This window comes from Lonchura striata, chromosome 5 (genome assembly GCF_046129695.1).
Source record: "Lonchura striata isolate bLonStr1 chromosome 5, bLonStr1.mat, whole genome shotgun sequence".
NCBI lineage: Eukaryota > Metazoa > Chordata > Aves > Passeriformes > Estrildidae > Lonchura > Lonchura striata.
Window position 1 is genome coordinate 73,345,964 of NC_134607.1, and position 18,930 is coordinate 73,364,893.

Sequence of the window (18,930 nt, forward strand, 5' to 3'; positions counted from 1 at the left end):
GTTTGAGGTGGTGGCAGCTGATGTCTGGGAGATATCCTTTGATGTTCGAACTTGTTGCAGTGAGGTGCCTGCCCAGGGCCACAGGGTCTTGTGCGCAAATTCCAGCTCTTTTCCCTGGGAAAGAAAACTCACCACTCCAGGTTGTTGATGTCAGTTTGTAGGGCTCCCTTGGGACTCTCAGGGCAGGACACGTTTGAGGTGGGGACAGCTTTGGTCTGGGATACATCCTTCGATGTTTGGGTGTTTTTGCAGTCAGGTGGCAGCTCAGGGCCAGGGGGTCATGTGCTCTAATTCCAGCGCTTTTCCCTGGGAAAGAAAACACACCAGTCCAGGTTCGTGATTTCAGTTTGTAGTGCTCCTTTGGGACTATCAGGGCAGCACAAGTTTGAGGTCGTGGCAGCTGGGGTCTGGGAGATATTCTTCAGTGTTCCTATTTCATGCAGTCAGCCACCCGCCCAGGGACAGGGGGACCTGTGCGCTAATTCCAGCCTTTTGGCCGGGGAAAGAAAACTCACCAGTACAGGTTCCTGATGTCAGTTTGTAGGGCTCCTATGGGACTATCAGGGCAGCACAAGTTTGAGGTGGGGGCAGCTCGGGTCTGGTAGATAACCTGCGATGTTCGTATTTGTTGCAGTCAGCAGCCCGCCCAGGCCCAGGAAGTCCTGTGCACTAATTCCAGCCTTTTCCCTGGGAAAGAAAACTCACCAGTCCAGGTTCCTGATGTATGTTTGTAGGACACCCTTGGGACTGTCAGGGCAGCACAAGTTTGAGGTTGGGGCAGATGATGTCTGGCAGATATACTTCACTGCTCGTATTTGTTGCAGTCAGGCGCCTGCCCAAGGCCGGGGGTCCTGTGCTCTAATTCCAGCTCTTTTCCCTGGGAAAGAAAATGCACCAGTCCAGGTTCTTGATGTCAGTTTGTAGTGCTTTGTTGGGAGAATCAGGGCAGCACAAGTTTGAGGTGGAGACAGCTTCGGTCTGGCATACATGCTTTGATGTTTGGCGTTTTTGTAGTCCGGCGCCAGCTCATGGCCAGGGGCCCCTGGGCACATTCTCCAGCCTTTTCCCTGGGAAAGAAAACTAACCAGTCCAGGTTCCTGATGTCAGTTTGTAGGGCTCCATTGGGACTATCAGGGCAGTACAAGTTTGAGGTGGGGGCAGCTGGGGTCTGGGAGATATTCTCAGTGTTCGTATTTGATGCAGTCAGGTGCCCACCCAGGGCCAGGGGGACCTGTGTGCTTATTCCAGCCTTTTTGCCGGGGAAAGAAAACTCACCAGTCCAGGTTCCTGATGTCAATTTGTTGGGCTCCATTGGGACTCAAGCCAGTGCAAGTTTGAGGTGGGGACAGCTGTGTCCTGGGATTCATCCTTTGATGTTTGGATGTTTTGAAGTCAGGCGCCAGCTCAGGGCCAGGACCCCCTGGGCACTTACTCTGGCTCTTTTCCCTGGGAAAGAAAACTCACCAGTCCAGGTTCCTGATGTCAGTTTGTAGGACTCCCTTGGGACTGTCAGGGCAGCACATGTTTGAGGTGGTGGCAGCTGAGGTCTGGGAGATATCCTTTGATGTTCGTACTTGTTGCAGTGAGGTGCCTGCCCAGGGCCACGGGGTCTTGTGCGCAAATTCCAGCTCTTTTCCCTGGGAAAGAAAACTCACCAGTCCAGGTTGTTGATGTCAGTTTGTAGGGCTCCCTTGGGACTCTCAGTGCAGGACACGTTTGAGGTGGGGACAGCTTTGGTCTGGGATACGTCCTTCAATGTTTGGAGTTTTTGCAGTCAGGTGGCAGCTCAGGGCCGGGGGCCCCTGGGCATATTCTCCAGCCTTTTCCTTGGGAAAGAAAACTCACCAGTCCAGGTTCCTGATGCCAGTTTGTCGTGCTCCCATGGCACTGTCAGGGCAGCACAAGTTTGAGGTGGGGACAGCTTCGGTCTGGGAGATATTCTTCAATGTTCCTATTTGTTGCAGTCAGCCGCCCACCTGGGGTCAGGGGGACCTGTGCGCTAATTCCAGCCTTTTTGCCTGGGAAAGAAAACTCAGCAGTCCAGATTCCTGATGTCAATTTGTTGGGCTTCATTGGGACTCTCTGGGCAGTGCAAGTTTGAGGGGGGTCAGCTTTGTCCTTGGATACATCCTTTGATGTTTTGATTGTTTGAAGTCAGGTGCAAGCTGAGGCCCAGGGATCCCTGAGCACATACTCCGGCCCTTTTCCCTGGGAAAGAAAACTCACCAGTCCAGGTTCCTGATGTCAGTTTGTAGGACACCCTTGGGACTGTCAGGGCAGCACAAAATTTAAGGTTGGGGCAGATGATGTCTGAGTGTTATCCTTCGATATTCATATTTGATGCAGTCAGGTGCCAGCTCAGGGCCAGGGGGTCCTGTGCTCTAATTCCAGCGCTTTTCCCTGGGAAAGAAAACACACCAGTCCAGGATCTTGATTTCAGTTTGTAGTGCTCCGTTGGGACTATCAGGGCAGCACAAGTTTGAGGTCGTGGCAGCTGGGGTCTGGGAGATATTCTTCAGTGTTCCTATTTCATGCAGTCAGCCACCCGCCCAGGGACAGGGGGACCTGTGCGCTAATTCCAGCCTTTTGGCCGGGGAAAGAATACTCACCAGTCCAGGTTCCTGATGTCAGTTTGTAGGGCTCCTATGGGACTGTCAGGGTAGCACAAGTTTGAGGTGGCGGCAGCTGGGGTCTGGTAGATAACCTTCGATGTTCGTATTTGTTGCAGTCAGCAGCCCGCCCAGGCCCAGGGTGTCCTGTGCACTAATTCCAGCCTTTTCCCTGGGAAAGAAAACTCACCAGTCCAGGTTCCTGATGTATGTTTGTAGGACACCCTTGGGACTGTCAGGGCAGCACAAGTTTGAGGTTGGGGCAGATGATGTCTGGCAGATATGCTTCCCTGCTCCTATTTGTTGCAGTCAGGCGCCTGCCCAAGGCCGGGGTCCTGTGCTCTAATTCCAGCTCTTTTCCCTGGGAAAGAAAATGCACCAGTCCAGGTTGTTGATGTCAGTTTGTAGTGCTTTGTTGGGAGAATCGGGGCAGCACAAGTTTGAGGTGGAGACAGCTTCGGTCTGGCATACATGCTTTGATGTTTGGCGTTTTTGTAGTCCGGCGCCAGCTCAGGGCCAGGGGCCCCTGGGCACATTCTCCAGCCTTTTCCCTGGGAAAGAAAACTCACCAGTCCAGGTTCCTGATGTCAGTTTGTAGGGCTCCATTAGGACTATCAGGGCAGTACAAGTTTGAGGTGGGGGCAGCTGGGGTCTGGGAGATATTCTTCAGTGTTCGTATTTGATGCAGTCAGGTGCCCACCCAGGGCCAGGGGGACCTGTGTGCATATTCCAGTCTTTTTGCCGGGGAAAGAAAAGTCACCAGTCCAGGTTCCTGATGTCAATTTGTTGGGCTCCATTGGGACTCTCAAGCCAGTGCAAGTTTGAAGTGGGGACAGCTTTGTCCTGGGATGCATCCTTTGATGTTTGGATGTTTTGAAGTCAGGTGCCAGCTCAGGGCCAGGACCCCCTGGGCACTTACTCTGGCTCTTTTCCCTGGGAAAGAAAACTCACCAGTCCAGGTTCCTGATGTCAGTTTGTAGGACTCCCTTGGGACTGTCAGGGCAGGACACGTTTGAGGTGGGGACAGCTTCGGTCTGGGAGATATTCTTCAGTGTTCGTATTTGATGCAGTCAGCTGCCCACCCAGGGCCAGGGGGACCTATGCACTAATTCCAGCCTTTTTGTCTGAGGAAAGAAAATTTACCAGTCCAGGTTCCTGATGTCAGTTTGTAGGGCTCCTATGGGACTGTCAGGGCAGCACAAGTTTGAGGTGGGGGCAGATGAGGTCTGGCAGATATACTTCAATGCTTGTATTTGTTGCAGTCAGGTGGCTGCCCAAGGCCAGGGGGTCCTGTGCTCTAATTCCAGCTCTTTTCCCTGGGAAAGAAAACGCACCAGTCCAGGTTCCTGATGTCAGTTTGTAGGGCTCCTTTGGGACTGTGAGGGCAGCACAAGTTTGAGGTGGTGGCAGCTGATGTCTGGGAGATATCCTTTGATGTTCGTACTTGTTGCAGTGAGGTGCCTGCCCAGGGCCACAGGGTCTTGTGCGCAAATTCTAGCTCTTTTCCCTGGGAAAGAAAACTCACCAGTCCAGGTTGTTGATGTCAGTTTGTAGGGCTCCCTTGGGACTCTCAGGGCAGCACAAAATTTAAGGTTGGGGCAGATGATGTCTGGGTGTTATCCTTCGATATTCGTATTTGTTGCAGTCAGGCGCCAGCTCAGGGCCAGGGGGTCATGTGCTCTAATTCCAGCTCTTTTCCCTGGGAAAGAAAACACACCAGTCCAGATTCTTGATTTCAGTTTGTAGTGCTCCGTTGGGACTATCAGGGCAGCACAAGTTTGAGGTCGTGGCAACTGGGGTCTGGGAGATATTCTTCAGTGCTCCTATTTCATGCAGTCAGCCTCCCGCCCAGGGCCAGGGGGACCTGTGCAAAAATTTCAGCCATTTTCCTGGGGAAAGAAAACTCACCAGTCCAGGTTCCTGATGTCAGTTTTTAGGGCTCCCTTGGGACTCTCAGGGCAGGACACGTTTGAGGTGGGGACAGCTTCGGTCTGGGATACATCCTTCGATGTTTGGAGTTTTTGCAGTCAGGTGACAGCTCAGTGCCGGGGGCCCCTGGGCATATTCTCCAGTCTTTTCCTTGGGAAAGAAAACTCACCAGTCCAGGTTCCTGATGCCAGTTTGTCGTGCTCCCATGGCACTGTCAGGGCAGCACAAGTTTGAAGTGGGGACAGCTTCGGTCTGGGAGATATTCTTCAGTGTTCGTATTTGATGCAGTCAGCTGCCCACCCAGAGCCAGGGGGACCTATGCACTAATTCCAGCCTTTTTGTCTGAGGAAAGAAAATTTACCAGTCCAGGTTCCTGATGTCAGTTTGTAGTGCTCCCTTGGGACTGTCAGGGCAGCACAAGTTTGAGGTGGGGGCAGATGAGGTCTGGCAGATATACTTCAATGCTTGTATTTGTTGCAGTCAGGTGGCTGCCCAAGGCCAGGGGGTCCTGTGCTCTAATTCCAGCTCTTTTCCCTGGGAAAGAAAACGCACCAGTCCAGGTTCTTGAAGTCAGTTTGTAAGACTCCCTTGGGACTTTCAGGGCAGCACAAGTTTGAGGTGCGGACAGCTTCGGTCTGGGAGATATTCTTCAGTGTTTGTATTTGATGTAGTCAGCTGCCCGCCCAGAGCCAGGGAGACCTGTGTGCTAATTCCAGCCTTTTTGCCGGGGAAAGAAAACTCACCAGTCCAGGTTCCTGATGTCAGTTTGTAGTGCTTTGTTGGGAGAATCAGGGCAGCACAAGTTTGAGGTGGAGACAGCTTTGGTCTGGCAGACATCCTTTGATGTTTGGCGTTTTTGTAGTCCGGCGCCAGCTCAGGGCCAGGGGCCCCTGGGCACATTCTCCAGCCTTTTCCCTGGGAAAGAAAACTCACCAGTCCAGGTTCCTGATGTCAGTTTGTAGGGCTCCATTGGGACTATCAGGGCAGTACAAGTTTGAGGTCGTGGCAGCTGGGGTCTGGGAGATATTCTTCAGTGTTCGTATTTGATGCTGTCAGGTGCCCACCCAGGGCCAGGGGGACCTGTGTGCTTATTCCAGCCTTTTTGCCGGGGAAAGAAAACTCACCAGTCCAGGTTCCTGATGTCAGTTTGTAGGACACCCTTGGGACTTTCAGGGCAGCAGAAAATTTAAGGTTGGGCAGATGATGTCTGGGTGTTATCCTTCGATATTCATATTTGTTGCAGTCAGGCGCCAGCTCAGGGCCAGGGGGTCCTGTGCTCTAATTCCAGCGCTTTTCCCTGGGAAAGAAAACACACCAGTCCAGGTTCTTGATTTCAGTTTGTAGTGCTCCGTTGGGACTATCAGGGCAGCACAAGTTTGAGGTGAGGACAGCTTCGGTCTGGGAGATATACTTCAGTGTTCCTATTTCAAGCAGTCAGCCACCCGCCCAGGGCCAGGGGGACCTCTGCGATAATTTCAGCCATTTTCCTGGGGAAAGAAAACTCACCAGTCCAGGTTGTTGATGTCAGTTTGTAGGGCTCCCTTGGGACTCTCAGGGCAGGACATGTTTGAGGTGGGGACATCTTCGGTCTGGGATACGTCCTTAGATGTTTGGAGTTTTTGCAGTCAGGTGGCAGCTCAGGGCCGGGGGCCCCTGGGCATATTCTCCAGCCTTTTCCTTGGGAAAGAAAACTCACCAGTCCAGGTTCCTGATGCCAGTTTGTAGGGCTCTATTAGGACTATCAGGGCAGTACAAGTTTGAGGTGGGGGCAGCTGGGGTCTGGGAGATATTCTTCAGTGTTCGTATTTGATGCTGTCAGGTGCCCACCCAGGGCCAGGGGGACCTGTGTGCTTATTCCAGCTTTTTGCCGGGGAAAGAAAAATCACCAGTCCAGGTTCCTGATGTCAGTTTGTAGGACACCCTTGGGACTTTCAGGGCAGCAGAAAATTTAAGGTTGGGCAGATGATGTCTGGGTGTTATCCTTCGATATTCATATTTGTTGCAGTCAGGTGGCTGCCCAAGGCCAGTGGGTCCTGTGCTCTAATTCCAGCGCTTTTCCCTGGGAAAGAAAACACACCAGTCCAGGTTCTTGATTTCAGTTTGTAGTGCTCCGTTGGGACTATCAGGGCAGCACAAGTTTGAGGTGAGGACAGCTTCGGTGTGGGAGATATTCTTCAGTGTTCCTATTTCAAGCAGTCAGCCACCCGCCCAGGGCCAGGGGGACCTGTGCGCTAATTTCAGCCTTTTTCCTGGGGAAAGAAAACTCACCAGTCCAGGTTGTTGATGTCAGTTTGTAGGGCTCCCTTTGGACTCTCAGGGCAGGACACGTTTGAGGTGGGGACAGCTTCGGTCTGGGATACATCCTTCGATGTTTGGAGTTTTTTGCAGTCAGGTGGCAGGTCAGTGCCGGGGGCCCCTGGGCATATTCTCCAGCCTTTTCCTTGGGAAAGAAAACTCACCAGTCCAGGTTCCTGATGCCAGTTTGTCTTGCTCCCATGGCACTGTCAGGGCAGCACAAGTTTGAGGTGGGGACAGCTTCGGTCTGGGAGATATTCTTCGATGTTCCTATTTGTTGCAGTCAGCCGCCCACCTGGGGTCAGGGGGACCTGTGCGCTAATTCCAGCCTTTTTGCCTGGGAAAGAAAACTCAGCAGTCCAGATTCCTGATGTCAATTTGTTGGACTCCTTTGGGACTCTCAGGGCAGTGCAAGTTTGAGGTGGGGTCAGCTTTGTCCTTGGATACATCCTTTGATGTTTTGATTGTTTGAAGTCAGGTGCAAGCTGAGGCCCAGGGATCCCTGAGCACATACTCCGGCCCTTTTCCCTGGGAAAGAAAACTCACCAGTCCAGGTTCCTGATGTCAGTTTGTAGGGCTCCCTTGGGACTGTCAGGGCAGCACAAAATTTAAGGTTGGGGCAGATGATGTCTGAGTGTTATCCTTCGATATTCGTATTTGTTGCAGTCAGGCGCCAGCTCAGGGCCAGGGGGTCCTGTGCTCTAATTCCAGCGCTTTTCCCTGGGAAAGAAAACACACCAGTCCAGGTTCTTGATTTCAGTTTGTAGTGCTCCGTTGGGACTATCAGGGCAGCACAAGTTTGAGGTGGTGGCAGCTGGGGTCTGGGAGATATTCTTCAGTGCTCCTATTTCATGCAGTCATCCACCCGCCCAGGGCCAGGAGGACCTGTGCGATAATTTCAGCCATTTTCCTGGGGAACGAAAACTCACCAGTCCAGGTTCCTGATGTCAGTTTGTAGGACTCCCTTGGGACTGTCAGGGCAGCACATGTTTGAGGTGGTGGCAGCTGAGGTCTGGGAGAAATCCTTTGATGTTCGTACTTGTTGCAGTGAGGTGCCTGCCCAGGGCCACAGGGTCTTGTGCGCAAATTCCAGCTCTTTTCCCTGGGAAAGAAAACTCACCAGTCCAGGTTGTTGATGTCAGTTTGTAGGGCTCCCTTGGGACTCTCAGGGCAGGACACGTTTGAGGTGGGGACAGCTTTGGTCTGGGATACATCCTTCGATGTTTGGGTGTTTTTGCAGTCAGGTGGCAGCTCAGGGCCGGGGGCCCCTGGGCATATTCTCCAGCCTTTTCCTTGGGAAAGAAAACTCACCAGTCCAGGTTCCTGATGCCAGTTTGTCGTGCTCCCATGGCACTGTCAGGGCAGCACAAGTTTGAGGTGGGGACAGCTTCGGTCTGGGAGATATTCTTCGATGTTCCTATTTGTTGCAGTCAGCCGCCCACCTGGGGTCAGGGGGACCTGTGCGCTAATTCCAGCCTTTTTGCCTGGGAAAGAAAACTCAGCAGTCCAGATTCCTGATGTCAATTTGTTGGGCTCCATTGGGACTCTCAGGGCAGTGCAAGTTTGAGGTGGGGTCAGCTTTGTCCTTGGATACATCCTTTGATGTTTTGATTGTTTGAAGTCAGGTGCAAGCTGAGGCCCAGGGATCCCTGAGCACATACTCCGGCCCTTTTCCCTGGGAAAGAAAACTCACCAGTCCAGGTTGTTGATGTCAGTTTGTAGGGCTCCCTTGGGACTCTCAGGGCAGGACACGTTTGAGGTGGGGACAGCTTTGGTCTGGGATACATCCTTCGATGTTTGGGTGTTTTTGCAGTCAGGTGGCAGCTCAGGGCCGGGGGCCCCTGGGCATATTCTCCAGCCTTTTCCTTGGGAAAGAAAACTCACCAGTCCAGGTTCCTGATGCCAGTTTGTCGTGCTCCCATGGCACTGTAAGGGCAGCACAAGTTTGAGGTGGGGACAGCTTCGGTCTGGGAGATATTCTTCGATGTTCCTATTTGTTGCAGTCAGCCGCCCACCTGGGGTCAGGGGGACCTGTGCGCTAATTCCAGCCTTTTTGCCTGGGAAAGAAAACTCAGCAGTCCAGATTCCTGATGTCAATTTGTTGGGCTCCATTGGGACTCTCAGGGCAGTGCAAGTTTGAGGTGGGGTCAGCTTTGTCCTTGGATACATCCTTTGATGTTTTGATTGTTTGAAGTCAGGTGCAAGCTGAGGCCCAGGGATCCCTGAGCACATACTCCGGCCCTTTTCCCTGGGAAAGAAAACTCACCAGTCCAGGTTCCTGATGTCAGTTTGTAGGGCTCCCTTGGGACTGTCAGGGCAGGACACGTTTGAGGTGGGGACAGCTTCGGTCTGGGAGATATTCTTCAGTGTTCGTATTTGATGCAGTCAGCTGCCCACCCAGGGCCAGGGGGACCTATGCACTAATTCCAGCCTTTTTGTCTGAGGAAAGAAAATTTACCAGTCCAGGTTCCTGATGTCAGTTTGTAGGGCTCCTATGGGACTGTCAGGGCAGCACAAGTTTGAGGTGGGGGCAGATGAGGTCTGGCAGATATACTTCAATGCTTGTATTTGTTGCAGTCAGGTGGCTGCCCAAGGCCAGGGGGTCCTGTGCTCTAATTCCAGCTCTTTTCCCTGGGAAAGAAAACGCACCAGTCCAGGTTCCTGATGTCAGTTTGTAGGGCTCCTTTGGGACTGTGAGGGCAGCACAAGTTTGAGGTGGTGGCAGCTGATGTCTGGGAGATATCCTTTGATGTTCGTACTTGTTGCAGTGAGGTGCCTGCCCAGGGCCACAGGGTCTTGTGCGCAAATTCTAGCTCTTTTCCCTGGGAAAGAAAACTCACCAGTCCAGGTTGTTGATGTCAGTTTGTAGGGCTCCCTTGGGACTCTCAGGGCAGGACACGTTTGAGGTGGGGACAGCTTTGGTCTGGGATACATCCTTCGATGTTTGGGTGTTTTTGCAGTCAGGTGGCAGCTCAGGGCCGGGGGCCCCTGGGCATATTCTCCAGCCTTTTCCTTGGGAAAGAAAACTCACCAGTCCAGGTTCCTGATGCCAGTTTGTCGTGCTCCCATGGCACTGTAAGGGCAGCACAAGTTTGAGGTGGGGACAGCTTCGGTCTGGGAGATATTCTTCGATGTTCCTATTTGTTGCAGTCAGCCGCCCACCTGGGGTCAGGGGGACCTGTGCGCTAATTCCAGCCTTTTTGCCTGGGAAAGAAAACTCAGCAGTCCAGATTCCTGATGTCAATTTGTTGGGCTCCATTGGGACTCTCAGGGCAGTGCAAGTTTGAGGTGGGGTCAGCTTTGTCCTTGGATACATCCTTTGATGTTTTGATTGTTTGAAGTCAGGTGCAAGCTGAGGCCCAGGGATCCCTGAGCACATACTCCGGCCCTTTTCCCTGGGAAAGAAAACTCACCAGTCCAGGTTGTTGATGTCAGTTTGTAGGGCTCCCTTGGGACTCTCAGGGCAGGACACGTTTGAGGTGGGGACAGCTTTGGTCTGGGATACATCCTTCGATGTTTGGGTGTTTTTGCAGTCAGGTGGCAGCTCAGGGCCGGGGGCCCCTGGGCATATTCTCCAGCCTTTTCCTTGGGAAAGAAAACTCACCAGTCCAGGTTCCTGATGCCAGTTTGTCGTGCTCCCATGGCACTGTAAGGGCAGCACAAGTTTGAGGTGGGGACAGCTTCGGTCTGGGAGATATTCTTCGATGTTCCTATTTGTTGCAGTCAGCCGCCCACCTGGGGTCAGGGGGACCTGTGCGCTAATTCCAGCCTTTTTGCCTGGGAAAGAAAACTCAGCAGTCCAGATTCCTGATGTCAATTTGTTGGGCTCCATTGGGACTCTCAGGGCAGTGCAAGTTTGAGGTGGGGTCAGCTTTGTCCTTGGATACATCCTTTGATGTTTTGATTGTTTGAAGTCAGGTGCAAGCTGAGGCCCAGGGATCCCTGAGCACATACTCCGGCCCTTTTCCCTGGGAAAGAAAACTCACCAGTCCAGGTTGTTGATGTCAGTTTGTAGGGCTCCCTTGGGACTGTCAGGGCAGGACACGTTTGAGGTGGGGACAGCTTCGGTCTGGGAGATATTCTTCAGTGTTCGTATTTGATGCAGTCAGCTGCCCACCCAGGGCCAGGGGGACCTATGCACTAATTCCAGCCTTTTTGTCTGAGGAAAGAAAATTTACCAGTCCAGGTTCCTGATGTCAGTTTGTAGGGCTCCTATGGGACTGTCAGGGCAGCACAAGTTTGAGGTGGGGGCAGATGAGGTCTGGCAGATATACTTCAATGCTTGTATTTGTTGCAGTCAGGTGGCTGCCCAAGGCCAGGGGGTCCTGTGCTCTAATTCCAGCTCTTTTCCCTGGGAAAGAAAACGCACCAGTCCAGGTTCCTGATGTCAGTTTGTAGGGCTCCTTTGGGACTGTGAGGGCAGCACAAGTTTGAGGTGGTGGCAGCTGATGTCTGGGAGATATCCTTTGATGTTCGTACTTGTTGCAGTGAGGTGCCTGCCCAGGGCCACAGGGTCTTGTGCGCAAATTCTAGCTCTTTTCCCTGGGAAAGAAAACTCACCAGTCCAGGTTGTTGATGTCAGTTTGTAGGGCTCCCTTGGGACTCTCAGGGCAGGACACGTTTGAGGTGGGGACAGCTTTGGTCTGGGATACATCCTTCGATGTTTGGGTGTTTTTGCAGTCAGGTGGCAGCTCAGGGCCGGGGGCCCCTGGGCATATTCTCCAGCCTTTTCCTTGGGAAAGAAAACTCACCAGTCCAGGTTCCTGATGCCAGTTTGTCGTGCTCCCATGGCACTGTCAGGGCAGCACAAGTTTGAGGTGGGGACAGCTTCGGTCTGGGAGATATTCTTCGATGTTCCTATTTGTTGCAGTCAGCCGCACACCTCGGGTCAGGGGGACCTGTGCGCTAATTCCAGCCTTTTTGCCTGGGAAAGAAAACTCAGCAGTCCAGATTCCTGATGTCAATTTGTTGGGCTCCATTGGGACTCTCAGGGCAGTGCAAGTTTGAGGTGGGGTCAGCTTTGTCCTTGGATACATCCTTTGATGTTTTGATTGTTTGAAGTCAGGTGCAGGCTGAGGCCCAGGGATCCCTGAGCACATACTCCGGCCCTTTTCCCTGGGAAAGAAAACTCACCAGTCCAGGTTCCTGATGTCAGTTTGTAGGGCTCCCTTGGGACTGTCAGGGCAGCACAAAATTTAAGGTTGGGGCAGATGATGTCTGGGTGTTATCCTTCGATATTCGTATTTGTTGCAGTCAGGCGCCAGCTCAGGGCCAGGGGGTCCTGTGCTCTAATTCCAGCTCTTTTCCCTGGGAAAGAAAACACACCAGTCCAGATTCTTGATTTCAGTTTGTAGTGCTCTGTTGGGACTATCAGGGCAGCACAAGTTTGAGGTCGTGGCAACTGGGGTCTGGGAGATATTCTTCAGTGCTCCTATTTCATGCAGTCAGCCTCCCGCCCAGGGCCAGGGGGACCTGTGCAAAAATTTCAGCCATTTTCCTGGGGAAAGAAAACTCACCAGTCCAGGTTCCTGATGTCAGTTTTTAGGGCTCCCTTGGGACTCTCAGGGCAGGACACGTTTGAGGTGGGGACAGCTTCGGTCTGGGATACATCCTTCGATGTTTGGAGTTTTTGCAGTCAGGTGACAGCTCAGTGCCGGGGGCCCCTGGGCATATTCTCCAGTCTTTTCCTTGGGAAAGAAAACTCACCAGTCCAGGTTCCTGATGCCAGTTTGTCGTGCTCCCATGGCACTGTCAGGGCAGCACAAGTTTGAAGTGGGGACAGCTTCGGTCTGGGAGATATTCTTCAGTGTTCGTATTTGATGCAGTCAGCTGCCCACCCAGAGCCAGGGGGACCTATGCACTAATTCCAGCCTTTTTGTCTGAGGAAAGAAAATTTACCAGTCCAGGTTCCTGATGTCAGTTTGTAGTGCTCCCTTGGGACTGTCAGGGCAGCACAAGTTTGAGGTGGGGGCAGATGAGGTCTGGCAGATATACTTCAATGCTTGTATTTGTTGCAGTCAGGTGCCTGCCCAAGGCCAGGGGGTCCTGTGCTCTAATTCCAGCTCTTTTCCCTGGGAAAGAAAACGCACCAGTCCAGGTTCTTGAAGTCAGTTTGTAAGACTCCCTTGGGACTTTCAGGGCAGCACAAGTTTGAGGTGCGGACAGCTTCGGTCTGGGAGATATTCTTCAGTGTTTGTATTTGATGTAGTCAGCTGCCCGCCCAGAGCCAGGGAGACCTGTGTGCTAATTCCAGCCTTTTTGCCGGGGAAAGAAAACTCACCAGTCCAGGTTCCTGATGTCAGTTTGTAGTGCTTTGTTGGGAGAATCAGGGCAGCACAAGTTTGAGGTGGAGACAGCTTTGGTCTGGCAGACATCCTTTGATGTTTGGCGTTTTTGTAGTCCGGTGCCGGCTCAGGGCCAGGGGCCCCTGGGCACATTCTCCAGCCTTTTCCCTGGGAAAGAAAACTCACCAGTCCAGGTTCCTGATGTCAGTTTGTAGGGCTCCATTGGGACTATCAGGGCAGTACAAGTTTGAGGTGGGGGCAGCTGGGGTCTGGGAGATATTCTTCAGTGTTCGTATTTGATGCAGTCAGGCACCATCTCAGGGCCAGGGGGTCCTGTGCTCTAATTCCAGCCTTTTTGCCGGGGAAAAAAAACTCACCAGTCCAGGTTCCTGATGTAAGTTTGTTGGGCTCCATTGGGACTCTCAGGGCAGGACACGTTTGAGGTGGGGACAGCTTTGTCCTGGGATGCATCCTTTGATGTTTGGATGTCTTGAAGTCAGGCGCCAGATCAGGGCCAGGACCCCCTGGGCATATACTCTGGCTCTTTTCCCTGGGAAAGAAAACTCACCAGTCCAGGTTCCTGATGTCAGTTTGTAGGACACCCTTGGGACTGTCAGGGCAGCACAAGTTTGAGGTTGGGGCAGATGATGTCTGGCAGATATACTTCAATGCTCTTATTTGTTGAGGTCAAGGGCCTTCACAAGGCCAGGGGGTCCTGTGCTCTAATTCCAGCTCTTTTCCCTGGGAAAGAAAACGCACCAGTCCAGGTTCTTGATGTCAGTTTGTAAGACTCCCTTGGGACTTTCAGGGCAGCACAAGTTTGAGGTGCGGACAGCTTCGGTCTGGGAGATATTCTTCAGTGTTTGTATTTGATGCAGTCAGCTGCCCGCCCAGAGCCAGGGAGACCTGTGCGCTAATTCCAGCCTTTTTGCCGGGGAAAGAAAACTCACCAGTCCAGGTTCCTGATGTCAGTTTGTAGTGCTTTGTTGGGAGAATCAGGGCAGCACAAGTTTGAGGTGGAGACAGCTTTGGTCTGGCAGACATCCTTTGATGTTTGGCGTTTTTGTAGTCCGGCGCCAGCTCAGGGCCAGGGGCCCCTGGGCACATTCTCCAGCCTTTTCCCTGGGAAAGAAAACTCACCAGTCCAGGTTCCTGATGTCAGTTTGTAGGGCTCCATTGGGACTATCAGGGCAGTACAAGTTTGAGGTCGTGGCAGCTGGGGTCTGGGAGATATTCTTCAGTGTTCGTATTTGATGCTGTCAGGTGCCCACCCAGGGCCAGGGGGACCTGTGTGCTTATTCCAGCCTTTTTGCCGGGGAAAGAAAACTCACCAGTCCAGGTTCCTGATGTCAGTTTGTAGGACACCCTTGGGACTTTCAGGGCAGCAGAAAATTTAAGGTTGGGCAGATGATGTCTGGGTGTTATCCTTCGATATTCATATTTGTTGCAGTCAGGCGCCAGCTCAGGGCCAGGGGGTCCTGTGCTCTAATTCCAGCGCTTTTCCCTGGGAAAGAAAACACACCAGTCCAGGTTCTTGATTTCAGTTTGTAGTGCTCCGTTGGGACTATCAGGGCAGCAAAAGTTTGAGGTGAGGACAGCTTCGGTCTGGGAGATATACTTCAGTGTTCCTATTTCAATCAGTCAGCCACCCGCCCAGGGCCAGGGGGACCTCTGCGATAATTTCAGCCATTTTCCTGGGGAAAGAAAACTCACCAGTCCAGGTTGTTGATGTCAGTTTGTAGGGCTCCCTTGGGACTCTCAGGGCAGGACATGTTTGAGGTGGGGACATCTTCGGTCTGGGATACGTCCTTCGATGTTTGGAGTTTTTGCAGTCAGGTGGCAGCTCAGGGCCGGGGGCCCCTGGGCATATTCTCCAGCCTTTTCCTTGGGAAAGAAAACTCACCAGTCCAGGTTCCTGATGCCAGTTTGTAGGGCTCCATTAGGACTATCAGGGCAGTACAAGTTTGAGGTGGGGGCAGCTGGGGTCTGGGAGATATTCTTCAGTGTTCGTATTTGATGCTGTCAGGTGCCCACCCAGGGCCAGGGGGACCTGTGTGCTTATTCCAGCTTTTTGCCGGGGAAAGAAAAATCACCAGTCCAGGTTCCTGATGTCAGTTTGTAGGACACCCTTGGGACTTTCAGGGCAGCAGAAAATTTAAGGTTGGGCAGATGATGTCTGGGTGTTATCCTTCGATATTCATATTTGTTGCAGTCAGGTGGCTGCCCAAGGCCAGGGGGTCCTGTGCTCTAATTCCAGCGCTTTTCCCTGGGAAAGAAAACACACCAGTCCAGGTTCTTGATTTCAGTTTGTAGTGCTCCGTTGGGACTATCAGGGCAGCACAAGTTTGAGGTGAGGACAGCTTCGGTGTGGGAGATATTCTTCAGTGTTCCTATTTCAAGCAGTCAGCCACCCGCCCAGGGCCAGGGGGACCTGTGCGCTAATTTCAGCCTTTTTCCTGGGGAAAGAAAACTCACCAGTCCAGGTTGTTGATGTCAGTTTGTAGGGCTCCCTTTGGACTCTCAGGGCAGGACACGTTTGAGGTGGGGACAGCTTCGGTCTGGGATACATCCTTCGATGTTTGGAGTTTTTTGCAGTCAGGTGGCAGCTCAGTGCCGGGGGCCCCTGGGCATATTCTCCAGCCTTTTCCTTGGGAAAGAAAACTCACCAGTCCAGGTTCCTGATGCCAGTTTGTCTTGCTCCCATGGCACTGTCAGGGCAGCACAAGTTTGAGGTGGGGACAGCTTCGGTTTGGGAGATATTCTTCGATGTTCCTATTTGTTGCAGTCAGCCGCCCACCTGGGGTCAGGGGGACCTGTGCGCTAATTCCAGCCTTTTTGCCTGGGAAAGAAAACTCAGCAGTCCAGATTCCTGATGTCAATTTGTTGGGCTCCATTGGGACTCTCAGGGCAGTGCAAGTTTGAGGTGAGGTCAGCTTTGTCCTTGGATACATCCTTTGATGTTTTGATTGTTTGAAGTCAGGTGCAAGCTCAGGCCCAGGGATCCCTGAGCACATACTCCGGCCCTTTTCCCTGGGAAAGAAAACTCACCAGTCCAGGTTCCTGATGTCAGTTTGTAGGGCTCCCTTGGGACTGTCAGGGCAGCACAAAATTTAAGGTTGGGGCAGATGATGTCTGAGTGTTATCCTTCGATATTCGTATTTGTTGCAGTCAGGCGCCAGCTCAGGGCCAGGGGGTCCTGTGCTCTAATTCCAGCGCTTTTCCCTGGGAAAGAAAACACACCAGTCCAGGTTCTTGATTTCAGTTTGTAGTGCTCCGTTGGGACTATCAGGGCAGCACAAGTTTGAGGTGGTGGCAGCTGGGGTCTGGGAGATATTCTTCAGTGCTCCTATTTCATGCAGTCATCCACCCGCCCAGGGCCAGGAGGACCTGTGCGATAATTTCAGCCATTTTCCCTGGGAAAGAATACTCACCAGTCCAGGTTCCTGATGTCAGTTTGTAGGGACTCTCAGGGCAGGACACGTTTGAGGTGGGGACAGCTTCGGTCTGGGATACATCCTTCGATGTTTGGAGTTTTTGCAGTCAGGTGACAGCTCAGTGCCGGGGGCCCCTGGGCATATTCTCAAGCCTTTTCCTTGGGACAGAAAACTCTCCAGTCCAGGTTCCTGATGCCAGTTTATCGTGCTCCCATGGCACTGTCAGGGCAGCACAAGTTTGAAGTGGGGACAGCTTCAGTCTGGGAGATATTCTTCAGTGTTCGTATTTGATGCAGTCAGCTGCCCAACCCAGGGCCAGGGGGACCTGTGCTCTAATTCCAGCCTTTTTGTCTGAGGAAAGAAAACTTACCAGTCCAGGTTCCTGATGTTAGTTTGTAGGGCTCCATTAGGAATATCAGGGCAGTACAAGTTTGAGGTCGGGGCAGCTGGGGTCTGGGAGATATTCTTCAGTGTTCGTATTTGATGCAGTCAGGTGCCCACCCCGGGCCAGGGGGACCTGTGTGCTTATTCCAGCCTTTTTGCCGGGGAAAGAAAACTCAGCAGTCCAGATTCCTGATGTCAATTTGTTGGGCTCCATTGGGACTCTCAGGGCAGTGCAAGTTTGAGGTGGGGTCAGCTTTGTCCTTGGATACATCCTTTGATGTTTTGATTGTTTGAAGTCAGGTGCAAGCTGAGGCCCAGGGATCCCGGAGCACATACTCCGGCCCTTTTCCCTGGGAAAGAAAACCCACCAGTCCAGGTTCCTGATGTCAGTTTGTAGGGCTCCCTTGGGACTGTCAGGGCAGCACAAAATTTAAGGTTGGGGCAGATGATGTCTGAGTGTTATCTTTCGATATTCGTATTTGTTGCAGTCAGGCGCCAGCTCAGGGCCAGGGGGTCATGTGCTCTAATTCCAGCTCTTTTCCCTGGGAAAGAAAACACACCAGTCCAGATTCTTGATTTCAGTTTGTAGTGCTCCGTTGGGACTATCAGGGCAGCACAAGTTTGAGGTCGTGGCAACTGGGGTCTGGGAGATATTCTTCAGTGCTCCTATTTCATGCAGTCAGCCTCCCGCCCAGGGCCAGGGGGACCTGTGCAAAAATTTCAGCCATTTTCCTGGGGAAAGAAAACTCACCAGTCCAGGTTCCTGATGTAAGTTTGTTGGGCTCCATTGGGACTCTCAGGGCAGGACACGTTTGAGGTGGGGACAGCTTCGGTCTGGGATACATCCTTCGATGTTTGGAGTTTTTGCAGTCAGGTGACAGCTCAGTGCCGGGGGCCCCTGGGCATATTCTCCAGTCTTTTCCTTGGGAAAGAAAACTCACCAGTCCAGGTTCCTGATGCCAGTTTGTCGTGCTCCCATGGCACTGTCAGGGCAGCACAAGTTTGAAGTGGGGACAGCTTCGGTCTGGGAGATATTCTTCAGTGTTCGTATTTGATGCAGTCAGCTGCCCACCCAGAGCCAGGGGGACCTATGCACTAATTCCAGCCTTTTTGTCTGAGGAAAGAAAATTTACCAGTCCAGGTTCCTGATGTCAGTTTGTAGTGCTCCCTTGGGACTGTCAGGGCAGCACAAGTTTGAGGTGGGGGCAGATGAGGTCTGGCAGATATACTTCAATGCTTGTATTTGTTGCAGTCAGGTGGCTGCCCAAGGCCAGGGGGTCCTGTGCTCTAATTCCAGCTCTTTTCCCTGGGAAAGAAAACGCACCAGTCCAGGTTCTTGAAGTCAGTTTGTAAGACTCCCTTGGGACTTTCAGGGCAGCACACGTTTGAGGTGCGGACAGCTTCGGTCTGGGAGATATTCTTCAGTGTTTGTATTTGATGTAGTCAGCTGCCCGCCCAGAGCCAGGGAGACCTGTGTGCTAATTCCAGCCTTTTTGCCGGGGAAAGAAAACTCACCAGTCCAGGTTCCTGATGTCAGTTTGTAGTGCTTTGTTGGGAGAATCAGGGCAGCACAAGTTTGAGGTGGAGACAGCTTTGGTCTGGCAGACATCCTTTGATGTTTGGCGTTTTTGTAGTCCGGCGCCGGCTCAGGGCCAGGGGCCCCTGGGCACATTCTCCAGCCTTTTCCCTGGGAAAGAAAACTCACCAGTCCAGGTTCCTGATGTCAGTTTGTAGGGCTCCATTGGGACTATCAGGGCAGTACAAGTTTGAGGTGGGGGCAGCTGGGGTCTGGGAGATATTCTTCAGTGTTCGTATTTGATGCAGTCAGGCACCATCTCAGGGCCAGGGGGTCCTGTGCTCTAATTCCAGCCTTTTTGCCGGGGAAAAAAAACTCACCAGTCCAGGTTCCTGATGTAAGTTTGTTGGGCTCCATTGGGACTCTCAGGGCAGGACACGTTTGAGGTGGGGACAGCTTTGTCCTGGGATGCATCCTTT